The sequence below is a fragment of the Aethalodelphis obliquidens genome, unplaced genomic scaffold (genome assembly GCF_003676395.1).
Source record: "Aethalodelphis obliquidens isolate GAN/ISIS:26980383/991018 unplaced genomic scaffold, ASM367639v1 scaffold5, whole genome shotgun sequence".
NCBI lineage: Eukaryota > Metazoa > Chordata > Mammalia > Artiodactyla > Delphinidae > Aethalodelphis > Aethalodelphis obliquidens.
In genome coordinates this window covers 70,985,004-70,999,501 of record NW_020837949.1, presented here as the reverse complement: position 1 = coordinate 70,999,501, position 14,498 = coordinate 70,985,004, and the positions used below count along the sequence as shown (strand labels likewise).

Sequence of the window (14,498 nt, the reverse complement as noted above, 5' to 3'; positions counted from 1 at the left end):
TGCTGGAGAGGGTGTGGAGAAAAGGGAACCCTGTTGCACTGTTGGTGGGAATGTAAATTGATACAGCCACTATGGAGAACAGTATGGAGGGTCCTTAAAAAATTAAAAATAGAATTACCATATGATCCAGCAATCCCAGTACTGGGCATATACCCAGAGAAAACCATAATTCAAAAAGACACATGCATCCCAATGTTCATTGCAGCACTATTTACAATAGCCAGGTCATGGAAGCCACCTAAATGCCCATCGACAGACGAACAGATAAAGAAGTTTTGGTACATATATACAACGGAATATTACTCGGCCATAAAAAGGAACGAAATTGAGTCATTTGTTGAGACGTGCATGGATCTAGAGACTGGCATACAGAGTGAAGTAAGTCAGAAAGAGAAAAACAAACATCGTATATTAACGCATGTATGTGGAACCTAGAAAATGGTACAGATGAACCAGTTTGCAGGGCAGAAGTTGAGGCACAGATGTAGAGAACATATGGACACCAAGGGGGGAAAGTCGTGGTGTGGTGGGGATGCTGGTGTGATGAATCGGGCGATTGGGATTGACATGTATACACTGATGTGTATAAAATGGATGACTAATAAGAACCTGCAGTATAAAAAAACAAACAAAAGAAACAACTAATACTAAACTTTCTTTGGGTTATTTGTATGGAAATATGTTAATATAAATGTTTCAGACATTACATGAAATTTCTAAAAATCTTATATTTTCTGGTATAATGTTATGTCATAATTCTAGTTATTACTTTAAAATGTATATCTCAGAAATAACTAAATTTCTTTGTCAATTGCATTATTATGAGCTTTCATCAAATGTTTAACCGTGGTCATTTTTAAGTCTTTTGTCATTTACAGACAGTTCTGGGCGTACTGTGATGCTTTTGCAAATATGCTCCTATAACAGGGTTTCATCTCAAGGAATTCAAGGAAAAGACTCTGACAGGTACAGGTTTCTGGTAACTGACTATACTGCTGAACTGAATGAATAAGCATTTTCCGAACTCTAATGGAAAACTGATGAACTCATAAAAGTGCTAACAAAAGATCAAGATGAAAAAAACCATTAATTACATGGGACTGAATGAACTGATGAGGATGATTATAATTCTTGTGACTTTCTGTTTGAATTAAAAAAAAAAAAATCCGGGAAATGTTTTCTGCCGCTATCATGGTTTGTCCGCTAAACTGCATCGTCACTGTGTCCCAGAACATGGGCATCGGCAAGAACGGGGACCTGCCCTGGCCCCCGCTCAGGAATGAATACAGGTATTTCCAAAGAATGACCACAACCTCTTCAGTAGAAGGTAAACAGAATTTGGTGATTATGGGTAGGAAAACTTGGTTCTCCATTCCAGAGAAGAATCGACCATTAAAGGACAGAATTAATATAGTTCTCAGTAGAGAACTCAAGGAACCTCCACAGGGAGCTCATTTTCTTGCCAAAAGTCTGGATGGTGCTTAAAACTTATTGAGCAACCAGAATTAACAAATACAGTGGACATGGTCTGGATAGTGGGAGTCAGTTCTGTTTATAAGGAAGCCATGAACAAGCCAGGCCATCTTAGACTATTTGTGACAAGGATCATGCAGGAATTTGAAAGTGACACATTTTTTCCCAGAAATTGATTTGGAAAAATATAAAATATCCAGGTGTTCCTTCTGATGTCCAGGAGGAGAAAGGCATTAAGTACAAATTTGAAGTATATGAAAAGAACAATTAATGTGAAAGTGTTTTCTGATCTATTTCAAGCCTCCTCCTCCCCCAGAAAAATTATGTATTTTTTGTTGTAGAGACTTTTGTTGACTTTATATCTATGGATAATTATTTCTAAGCAAAGTACTTTTATTCCCCATTAATCTTAACTAGACTGTATCAGATACCATCTGAACATACCATCAGAAACATTTCTTGCTGTAACTTCCTGAATGCCCATCAAGAGTCAAGAATAGGTGACCAGCACTTGCCTAGGGTAGAATATCTACCAAGACAGCCCAAAGTGGGACAGTGCCCTGGTAGCATGAGTTGAAACCAGAGCCTATAGCGCTAGGAGCTAGGCAGATGGGTCCAAAGGTCAGAAATGGATTATAAACAGAAGAGCTAGCATTCGGTTATTTAAATTAGATCAAAAGAGGGACTGGGAATTACTTTATATCACATTTCTGAAAAAAATTCTCTTCACTCAGACCAGGAGTCAGTAAGTTGAAAAATCCAGGATATTCCACAGGGATAGTAAAGAGGCAGGTACGAGACTACCTTTTCGGTGGTTAAAGGAGAAGGTTTGAGACCTTAAGAAACTTTGTTCCTGATCTTCATTGAGGTTGCATGGGATGTTACAATGATAGAACAAGAATTGGCTGCTCTTTACAAAAAAGAATAATCTAATATCAAACATAATGGCTAAAATTAAAAATTCAAAGAGGTAATAATACATTGAGAATGAATATTGCTAGAAACCAAAATTAGTAAGTTAGAAACTAAACTTCACAGAATTAAAAAATGAAAATTAAAACATGTTTTACCCATCACGTTAGCAAAGATTTAGATTAAGTATCCAAAAAAATAGCATTTTCTGCCTTATAAATTGGTACAATCTTTTTAGAGTATAAGTTAGCAATATCAATTAAAATTCAAAATATTCTGGGTTTGGACCCAGAACTTCCACTTCTATAAATTAATCCTGAACAAAGATATGGACCCAAGAGTATTCATTGCAACTTTTTTTTTTAAACTGAGAAACAGCCCAAATGTTGATTAATAAGAAATAACTAACCAATATGTCTATAAAATATAACATCTGCAACAGTTAAAAAGAATGAAGTACTGACCGGAAAATGCCAAAAATTGCTAAATTAAAGAAGCAAATTGTGTATAATACTCAAAATGTTTAATAAATGTTCATGTGTGGGAAAAAGCATGCTGCAAAAAAAAAAAATCCCACAAGGACTCAGAGGCAAAAAATATACAAATCAATTTTCACTGCAAAGTAAAGGAGCTGTTACAGTGGAGGATTACTGGACTGAATGTCAATATTATGACATAGTATGAGAGTGTTTCATGTTTGGTAATTGCAATCATTGTTGCTTTTGTTGTGGTCATCCATTTACAATGCTTGGCGTCAGTCTATCTCTTGTAAAAATAAAATACAGTGTGTGTGTATAAAAAAAAAAGAGGGAGGAGATATGGGGATATAGGTATATGTATAGCTGATTCACTTTGTTATAAAGCAGAAACTAACACACCATGGTAAAGCAATTATACTCTAATAAAGATGTTAGAAAAAAAAAAAAGAAAACAAATGACTGAAGCAATAATAATGGCATCTATGCTTTCTCATCTTCACCTGATCACTGGAGATTATCATGCTCTCCTTGGAGGCAACTTTCCTTCTCTGTTACTGCATGTCCTCTCCCCAGGTAAGACTCATGCTAGAGAGAGTACACTGAGCTTATAAAAATAAATGGAGACAAGAATACTACTACTACTACTACTAATAATAAAAGGAGACACAGATCATGTGATTAGACACTAAACACAGTAAGGAGAAAAGAATCCCATTCTGGATTTCTTTCCATGAAGTGTGATTCTAATTCAAAACCTCCTCAGCTAGAATCAGATCTCTGGATTTATTTCATCTCTAGTCAATGGCCAAAGGACTGGTGGCACTGACGCTGAGTCATGTGCTGTGCCTAAACAGAACTCCACTAGTGATTTCCCAAGACTCACCTTGGCATGTGCTGAGTCAGCAGTATGCTATGCTACCCACTCCTTCAGCATGCTCTGTGCAGGGGAGCATGCTTTGCTGTGGCTTTAAGGAAAACAAAAAACTCGGTTCCACAGCCTTCAACTCAAAATTTAAAGCATTTCAAAGCATTTTACCTTATAGAGTTACTCAACAATATTTTTATATTCATTCAGAAGTCATTTATTGAGCCCCTATTATGTGAGAGGCCCTGGGTTTGTGCCCAGATTCATATATATGAATAAGCTGAAGCTCTGCTCTCAAGGAGTTCATAACTTAGGAGGAAATGCAGAGGGGAAACATGTCTTGGCAGTATAGCACGCTACGAATTCAGGCACAAACAATGTACCAAGAGACATAAGGGAGTGGGTAGCCGATAGGGAGGAATGCAGCATGAAGAAAGTTCACCCAAAGAAGGGACATGAAAAGTGAATTCGGACACCAGTGTAAGAGGTTGCCAGGAAGAAAAATTAGGGAGGACAGTTCAGGCAGATGGATTAGCAAGCACAAAGGCACGGACATCTGAAAGGACATGGAGGCTTGTGAAAACAGTCTGATATTTCTGGAGCATGTGGAGTATATAAGGTAGAGGTAGCAGAGGAGTGTGTATCCCAGATCCCAGGCCCTACATGTCTGCAACAGAACCAGAAGAGCCTGATGTTGAGGAAACCAGGGGCTGAGGGAGGGTGGTGTCCAGTATTTCCAGAACTGGAGTAGACCACAGTATAAAAGCATGACGAAGGTCATCCCATTCACTTTCCTCACTCAACAAATCTTAACCAACCACCTGCAGTGTGCCAGGCACTGTTGCAAGGCTAAGGTTAAGAGCAAAGTCTCTGCTCTCTTGCCTTCAAGGAATTTTCATACTAATGGAGAAGAAAGTGTACAGATAATAGATAAGCAAGTGTGTAGTACGGACTAAGAGGGAAAATAACATAGACAAAGTCATGGGAGGTGGTGCACATTTAGATGTGGGTATACAGAGAAGGATGCTCTCAGGTGGGGACAGTGAACAGAGCACTGCACTGTATGAAGTGAGGAAGAAGGGCAAGTGAATCCTGGGGGAAGAGTACTGCCCTGTGGGAATAGTGAGTGCACAGGACCTGAAGTGGGAGGGTCTTCAGTGTCTTCAAGTCGGCATAAGGAGGTCACTATGACTGACACAAAGTGAATAAAAGGAAAGATGGCTGGAAGTGAGGCCAGAAAAGTGACATAAAGCTAGTTCGTGTAGGGCCTTATAGGCCATTTTAAGGACTTTGGATTTCGTTTTGAATGAGAAGGGAAACTGGAAAGTTTTGAGCAGGACAGTGACATGATCCGGTTTATATTATTTCTGTCCTCATCAATTAAGCAAAGTATTTAAAAGTGTCCTTTAGAATGATGAGGTCTTTTTGACCTCTGAGGTGGCAGATTCTGATCCCCTGTATAATTTATAATGGCACGTTATAATCATGCAAATATGAATTATAGGTGAAAATCCAAGCCTACATTTTTCTTTATAGTTTAATTGTAGGTCATTGCTTAAAAGCATCAGAATATAAAATTAAACATTTTCAAATGCTACAAGGACTTCTTTTTAGATTTTTCTTACAAAATTAAAAGGCACATTAGAGCATGCATGCTTTTTCATCCATCTGTACATGTCTGTGTACAAAGTGCAGTAGAAGGATGCTCCCAAGGAAAACGCCTCATGACAGTTCACGCTTGGAGAAGTGGTGAAGGCAGCGCATGAAAGAGCAGCTGCTAAAGAGATCCCGGGCAGCAGTTGTGGTTGCTGGGCTTCAGGATGGCCCCCAGCACCTCACTCACCACTGGACCAGTGCCCTTCTGGGAAGGCACCAAAGGAAGGGATTATCATGGGCATTTGTGGAAGAGGGTCAGTGCTGGGAGCTCTAGACACACCAAGTGTAACTGGTGTTCTCCACCAGCACCAACCAGAGTAAGCCCTGCTCTTCTTCCTTGACCTTCACCCTCCATCTCCTCACACAGTCAACACACACACACACGCACACACATACACACACTTTGTTCCTTTCTCTCTTGCACCATCTTCCTTTTTCTTTATTGATTCGGTTTTCCATCTTTGGCAGCTCCCTTTCTCTCATGTCCAACCCATCAGGACATCCTGTTGTCTACACTTTCAAACTATTCAGAAACTTACCACATCTGAACACCTCCATTATCATTACCCTGGCCTAGGTCTACATTTCTTACCCGGATTACAGCTACAGCCTCCTAAGACGTAACCTATTACCTCCACGTCCCCCAACCCACTCTCTATTCTTTCAACACAGCAGCCAGGTTGACATACTTAATTAGGTCCTCATCATATTTCTCAGGGTAAAAGTATTTTTAAATGACCTACGTCTCTGCACAAGGAGGCTGACTAGCATCTCTCTGAGCCCATCTCTTACCACTCTCTGCCAGAACTCTATTCACAAATATGCTAGACGCATTCCAGCCATCGGGGTTAACAATAGCTCTTGCCTCTGCCTGGAGTGCTCTTTCCCCAGATGACTAACTGCTCCACCTCAATCAAATCTTTGCTCATATATAATTTTCTCATTAAGACATTCCCCAGCTCTGTCACTCCTAACTCTTTTATTCTGTTTTTTTCCCCCCATAACACTTATTATCTTCTAAAGTGATACATGAGTTACTTATTATGTTTATTGTTTATTTTATTGTCTAATTCTCTCTACTAGACACAAGCTCCCCAAGGGAAGAAACTGTTTGCCTCTTTGTTCACAGATGTACCCCAGGGACATAGAAGAGTGCCTAGCATGTGTTAGATATTCAATAAATAGGTGTTAAATGAAATGTCAAATGATAGTTCCTGTGATTTTTTTGTGCTTTCAGCTCAGGTTTTCTTGGTCTCTCATTCTTCCTGAAGTTTCTGTACATTTCACAAATAGATATTGAAATGAGGTTTCTCCAAAAGCCTTCAAAGAAGGGGACCAAACTCTGCAATGTTTTCTACTGCCTGCCATCTTGAAATTGAATTCTTTGGCTTCAACTGTAGTGCATAGAAAGACTCCAACTCAAGACATCCAGTTTCTATTCTTGGCACTGCTCTTAACTGTATGACCTTAGTAAACTTTCTTCAACTATTATTTTCCTCAACTGTAAAATGACAGGGGTGGGGGGAGGGGTGGGCAGGGAGAAGAGATTCACTTAAATGGTCTCTAAAGTCAAATGCAGCTCTCACATGATTTGTTATGTCTCAGAGGTACTACATCAAAGTGATGCTTTTTCCCCTTCTTATTCTCTTTCTCTTGCATTTGATAAGAAAAACCACTGCCTGGGTTGGGGGAGCGGGGGTGAGGTATTTGGGTGAAGGTGGTCCAAAGGTATAAACTTCTAGTTATAAGATAAATAAGTTCTGAGGATATAATGTACAGCATGGTGACTATACTGTATTGAATATTTAATAGCTGCTAAGAGAATAGATCTCAAAGGTTCACATCACAAGGGGGAAAAAATTGTAACTATGTGAGGTGATGGATGTGAACTAATCTTATTGTGGTGATCATTTTGCAATTTATACATATATCAAAACATTATGCTATACACCTTAAATTTATACAATGTTACATGTCAATTGTATCTCAATAAAACTGAAAAAAAAAAGAAAAGAAAAACCATTTTCTCAAGCTCAACATCCTTTCTGATCAAAATCTTTGCTACATATCAACCTATCTGCCCTTATCTTTTCAGGTCAACTCTGAGGTGTGTCTTTCCTTTGATGACTCTGGACTCTACAGTCGAGAGCAAACTACTTCACAGCAAGAACAAAGTATTTATGAGCTAAACTCCTAGAGCAGAATTTTTTAAATTTTGTAAAAGTAGTACTTTTAAAGAGATTAGAGTTCTAAATATGCCATCTAATGAGTTTATATTATTATTTTGCTACAATAAGATGTTAATTACAGTATGCTGTGTTTTTAAAAGACTGAATCCTTGATGAGAATAAGGAAACTATTTAAAAACAGCACATTTCAAAAGTTAGCGTAATAGGTCTAAATCTTATTATATTACTTCATTTAAATGTGTGTGTGTATATCAGAATACCACACAATATATTCTAACTAGGAAAATATAAGTATATATATTCAAACTAAATATATATATATGTGTGTATATATACACATATATGTATATAATATCTAATTATATATATATATCCCTAGTCCACAAAGTTAATTCATTTAATTACAGTTTTAAATGTGACATTTAGTAAGTTTATATTGCTTTAGTACATTAAAATGTCAATGTTAACTTTAGAATTCTGTTAAAAAAAAGAGTATTTTAAGGGACTAAGGGACTTTCCTTGCTTAAGATGTGTCATAGAACCAGTAATAGTTCTGACTAATTCAGAGATATTACTCAATGTTTCTCTGAGCTGAGAGTTCAGAGAAATATCCTTCTCAATGGTAGGTCTTCCTAGTTTGGGACACTGTCAATGAATGTCATGTTATTATATTTATACCATTATATTTGGTATTTCTTTGAATGTGGAGAGATGCTAGCTTCCCAGGCAAAAATCCTATACTCAAGTATAGCAAGCTGGGAAAAATTATAAGATTGCTAGTCTATCAAAATGGATAAAGTGATCCTTATCTAATTACCATATAAAAACACAGTGGTAATAGAATTAAGAGATTTGCTTTTGTTGAACTCTATATTGAAATTTGGTTTAGAAAAATTAACAAACCAGAATTAGGAGACATAATTAGTTTGGAGTTTTTAGATGTCATTTAAGAGTTAATATTTAAATTTTATTAAAATGAACATTCTTTTGCTTTGAAATATAGAAAGAAATGTATATATGTTTATATGTGTCCCTTTCTAGTCATTATTTTATGAAAGTATATAAATACCATGTATTTTAATATGCCAAAATGTGGCTATAATTTTGCAACAGTGGTTTTCAAGAAATATTTTATTATGATGCCAAATGTGGGTCCAGTAACTTACAGATGGTCTTATGTCTTTAGTTTTATAAGTGTTGGTAAATCAGTTCTTCCTAATTTGTAAAAGCTAGGGCTGGAAAGGAACAGTTGCTGTGCCACTCTCCAATTAACAAAGTACCCACTCGCAGGTAACCAATGCTGAGCCCAAATAGAAAGAACTAGGATCTTCCCTAGGGTAATGCACTGCAATAACTGATTCCTTCATGAATCCCTTCAAAACTGTCTGTGGCTATACAAGTAGAATGTGGTTTTTCCTTATGGTTAAGTGGGCACCTACAAAGATGCTAATTCCACAGCAGACTTTACACTCTCTCTCACATCTGCCTACCTTATTACTCCTTTACTCTCTCCCCTCCTTTCTTCCTCCCCTCCTCCCTTCTTTCCTCTCTTCCTTCTTTCTTTTCTTTCCTTTTTCTAATCTGTCTTTTTTTAGACCGATTTATTCTTAAAAGACATGAAAATAATTTAAAAAGAATTTGGAAAAACATATCGGAACACAAATTTTTCACCTTTGTTCCTTAGGTAAAGACCAACTGAATAACTGAGGAAGGAAGTCCATTCAGAGAGAACACAGTCCACATATGCAGGCAAGGGAGGCAGAACAAGCCCCTGCAACATGTATCTTTCCAAACCTTTGTTTATTTTCATTTCTATAGCAACCTGGTGGTTGTAAAATATTGCCATAATGAAAATAGAACACAAATGACAGTAAAATGTTCTTATAACTCAAATAGCAGAGAATTGTTTACAGAATTCGGAAATGCTGATTTTTTTTTAAAATGGGCTCATAGCAGGAAAAATGTCTACCTAAGTCAATAGTAAATTTCCCCTCCAGAGGGATAATGAGATGCTCGTGACACGTGCACTTTGGAAACTTAATTGTGTGCCCATTTCTTGCTATTACTTTCTTTAACCAAAAAAATCCCTAAAGAGATTTTACTACCATCAAATCAGTCATAGGGATTTCTCTGCTTTCAGTGGGGTGCAATGTGGGGTTTAGTATACATGTTGCATTTCCCGTCACCCTATGAGCACAGAATATTCTTTTTTGTAAAGTTTTAAATGAGCCTCTCTTTGGTCTTTGCACAAGTGATTGTATTCCATAAAATATTATTACATAAAGCCAAAGCACCCTGGCTAGACATTAAACTCAGTATTATAATAAAATCCAATTGAGAATACACACACACAGACACACACAGACACACACAGACACACACAGACACACACACACCACACGCACTTTGAAGAGAATTTTAGCCTTTACATTTCTTCTCAAAAGAAGAGAAGATAGGGCTTCCCTGGTGGCGCAGTGGTTGAGAGTCCGCCTGCCGATTAAGGGGACACGGGTTCGTGCCCGGGTCCGGGAAGATCCCACATGCCGCAGAGCGGCTGGGCCCGTGAGCCATGGCCGCTGAGCCTGCGCGTCCGGAGCCTGTGCTCCGCAACGGGAGAGGCCCGCGTACCGCAAAAAAAAAAAAAAAAAAAAAAAAAGAGAGAGAGAAGATAGAGCTTTGTAGGCATAAAAAGAAAGAAAAAGAAAGGTCAAACTTTACTGTAACTAAATGTTCTGTGGTTTGCAGAATTCACAAAACAAATTACAGCATGACATCCTTTTCAAGGAACTGTTTGTGTCTTCGGAAAAAGTGTGTATTATTTTTGATGAACTCTACCTTTTGATGTGGCCTTTCTGAGGGAAGCAGCATCGTCAAGATTTTTTCTTTTAATTGCGTAACACTACGAGATGAACAAGACAAAAGGCAAGTTCATTTAGTAATTTAAATCCCTGAGGCACAGCCAGAAAGAGACTGAGAAGGAAGGACCTGGGAGCTGAATGGAGCTCTGAAGTGCAAGTCATTATCTCCTCAGTCAGGAGACCAGTCCAAGATCAAGGAGTTCTAATTTTATTCATATCTAAAATGACAGGAAGGTAGGATTTACCCCAAAGATAAAGAAATAGTTCATTTATGTTGGAGGCAAGCTAACTCTTTACTTCTAGCAACAACAATAAAATTATCAGCCATTTTGACAATGTACCATATGCCAGGCATGGAGTTAGTTTATACATTATCTAATGCTATAATGCCTACAACATATCTGAAATTATGTATTTTGATTCCTCATTTTATAGATAGTGGAAGCTCAGTGAAGTTAAAAAAGTTTTATCCGAGGTGACTGAGCAGGTAACAGCATGAATTGGGGTTCAAACCAAGATCTGTCTGATTCCAAGGACCATATTCTCAGGAACTTGACAATTTCACTCCTTTTAACTTCATTATTGGATGAAAAATTAATGTTTCTAAATGCTATGATTCTATGAGGAGATAAAGGCATATCACGTGTATCAAACTAATCACTTCAATGTTTCTGTGAATTAGAAGTAAAGCAGGTAGGCCACGCCCCATTTTACAGGAGACGGTAGAACCAAGGCTGGCTGTGAACATTTAATCAGCAGCAACTTATTTCCAGGCACATCCAACCACAATGTTCATTCCATCAGTAAGTATGGGCTTGCCATGGTGGTCTGAGAGATTAATTGACATTTACTGTTTTATTAGTTATGACCAAGGTATACCACTGATGAGTTAAACTATGGATTGTCATTTGAGTTAGTAGAAAGCAATCTGTAAGTACACTCAAAAATTCCATATAAGAAGTGAAAAAATATCTGATCATCCACTTTTCCAAATAACCAGACGTCTGGCTCCGTATACACACATAGCTAGCTATCTGACTGATTCTTTTAATTTTTTTTAAAAAACTGGTTGTTATGGTGGCTCATGGATGCTACTATAGTGATAAAGAGACATACTGAAGGAGCTGCTGAATACCTGGCAGAACCCCAGATTCCAATGGATAAAAAGCTTGAAGACTAATCTTCTTTTGTGCATGTATATTTGTCTTACAACCAAATAATCCTCTACAGTCATCTGTACAGCAATTCTGCACCCTCATATCAAAAAAGATTTAATTTACTTTAAAAAATCTTCCCAAGTAGCAGGTATCTAAAAATATTTCAAACTGGTTTTACATGTCACATTCCCATTTGAAAACGAAGCTGAAGCGAACTCTGCCAAGGTCGTCTATGCATCAATTTATTCATTTGTTCATTCATTCATTTATCTGGCCAAGCATTCATTGAAGATCTACACTGAATCTCTTTGCAAAGGGCTGTATTCCATACTACTAAGACAGGTTCTTATACTTAAGAAGCTCACATGGCACGTGTGAAACAGATCTGTAAACAAATTTCCCCCAGTTCAAAGTGATAAGTTCGTTTATACAGATAAAGATTTTTTTCTCCCATTCAAAATGATAAGTACTCTAAAAAACATAGCTATGTATGTAGATAAAGAAAAGGAAGTTATTAATTGTCCCTTGGGAATAGAGGAAAGGCTTTATAGATAAAATAATATGAGCTGGGTGCTTAAACAGTGGCTCAGTAGATTTCAAAATCCTCAAAAAACAACCAACAGCAAAAAACACATTTCACTTTGTAAACCAATACACACACACAGCTAAAACATAAGTTTCATAAAATAATACTTACACTCTTACGTTTTCTACTATATTCCATTCCATTCCCAGAATGCCAGTCTTGACCCACGAAATTGACTTTATAACCTTTTAATAAGCTGCAACTCACAGTATAAAAAATACAAGTTCAAAGGAAGAAAAGCAGTTATCCATTTGAAGAAAATATATCCAAAGGGAACAGCATGTGTAAGTCATGGTATTACAGAGGCCATGACGTAGAGAAAATGGTAAAAATTTCAGTGGAGTTGAATCATGACTGGCGTGGGGGTGAAGAGTTGAAAACTGGATTGGAAGAATCAAAGAGAGAAAGGAAAAGATAAGGCTGAGAGGTAGGAGAAGAATGTAGGACCAGACTGTGAATAATCAGACTGTTATTTACTTTTGAGGAATATAGGCTTTATGGTGTGACAACAGTGATAGAGCAGAGATCATTAAAGTGGGAAACAGCATGCTACCCTTGCTTTAGGGAAAGACAGTAATGGCGAGAAAAGACCAGACTGCAGTGAGACAGGTGGCAGGGAAAATAATAAAAGCCTCAGCCAAGGTAGTGGCAGTGGGGATGGAGAGCAAGGAGCAATTTTAAGAGTTATTCCTAAGAAGGGTTTTGAGTTTGAAACAACAACAACAGGGCTTCCCTGGTGGTGCAGTGGTTGAGAGCCCGCCTGCCGATACAGGGGACACGGGTTCGTGCCCCGGTCCGGGAAGATCCCACATGCCGCGGAGAGGCTGGGCCCGTGAGCCATGGCCGCTGAGCCTGCGCGTCCAGAGCCTGTGCTCCGCAACGGGAGAGGCCACAGCAGTGAGAGGCCCGTGTACCGCACAAAAAAAAAAAAAAAAAACCAAACAACAACAACAACAAAAAAAAAAACAACAAAAAAATAACTGGCTTTACAGCACACAGTCCTAGTAAAACTGGAACAAAATATATAGCATAGTTAAGATGAAATACAAAATAAAATTGTTCTCATTTGAAAAATTTAAAGCAACCATTCATAAGAATTTATGTATTCAACTAAATATTCTTAAAAATGCAAACAGTTCTTTAATACTACTATTCAGAATTGACATGGAATGAATTCATATGAATGGCCATTAAATATTTGAAAAAGTATCCACCTTAATTAGTAATCAGAGAAATGTAAATTAACAAAAAATATGCCATTTCCTGCTTATCAGTTGGTAAAGTAGTTTTTAAAAACACGAATATTTTATATTGGTAAAGGTGAGTTGAAATTGGGACTTGCATGTGTTACTGATGGGGTTATAAATTTTTAAGATCTCTTCTGGAAATCAATTGGGCAGTCTGTATCAAGAAACTTAAAAAAATTATATCTGTTAACTCATAACTCAACTTCTACAATTTTTTCTTTAAGGAAAGGGTCAGATTTAATGAAGACAAACTTAAGTCTGATCAATATTTAAAAAAATGAGAAACTGAAAATGGGCTAAATGTCCATCATTAGGGAAGTGATTAAATAATATTATGTAGCTCTTAGAAATTATGTTGTGATTTGACCTAAGTAATAGAAGGGTTTATATTCATAATTTGAATTTAATTATGTTTTAAAGAATAATTAATGACATGTAGAAAATGCTTGTAGTGCTGATGTTAAAATGCAGGTGTCAAAATACATGTGAAAGATAATGAAAATATACAAAATTATTAGAGATTACACCTATACTCTGGGATTCCAAGAAATATTTTTATTTTATTCTTTATACTTTCCTTTATTTTCCACATTTTCTGTAATGAACAAATATTACTTTTATAATCAGATAGTATAAAAGACTTGTCAGTATTATTAGTAATTAAAAATTACAATCATTTTGCACATTTACTAATAAGCAGAGATTTTTTATTATATTTTCTCTTTCATTAAATGGGGATGAAAAAATACTACCTCCCAGAGTTTGGGAGAGTAAATGTGATCATATAAGAGAAAATGCTATTTTAAAAGTCCTATACATTTCCATAAAAACATTATATACAAATTTTTCTACTATTATATCTTTTAGCTGAGACATTAGATTAGTATGACTAAGATGGCTTCTGAACAACAAAGAATTTCTCCAATGGGCATTTGCAACCAGAATCAGAGTCAAAATTCTAAAAATCTTACAAGGATTCCAATTTAATTTCCTCAAAAGGAACATAATTTAAATGAAGGTTTAATATTTACTCAAAATATAATTATATTGTTAACTAAATGTCAGAATTTTTATAT

The 14,498-nt window shown here is 36.8% G+C and overlaps 1 protein-coding gene and 1 pseudogene across 10 annotated transcripts in view; one reads left to right on the top strand and one right to left on the bottom strand.

Moving 5' to 3' along the window:
- Window positions 1–14,498, bottom strand: part of HDAC9 (histone deacetylase 9) — a 581,092-nt gene that overhangs the window by 164,231 nt on the left and 402,363 nt on the right. The window lies entirely within an intron of this gene.
- LOC113618450 (dihydrofolate reductase-like) lies at window positions 1,192–1,877 on the top strand (annotated as a pseudogene).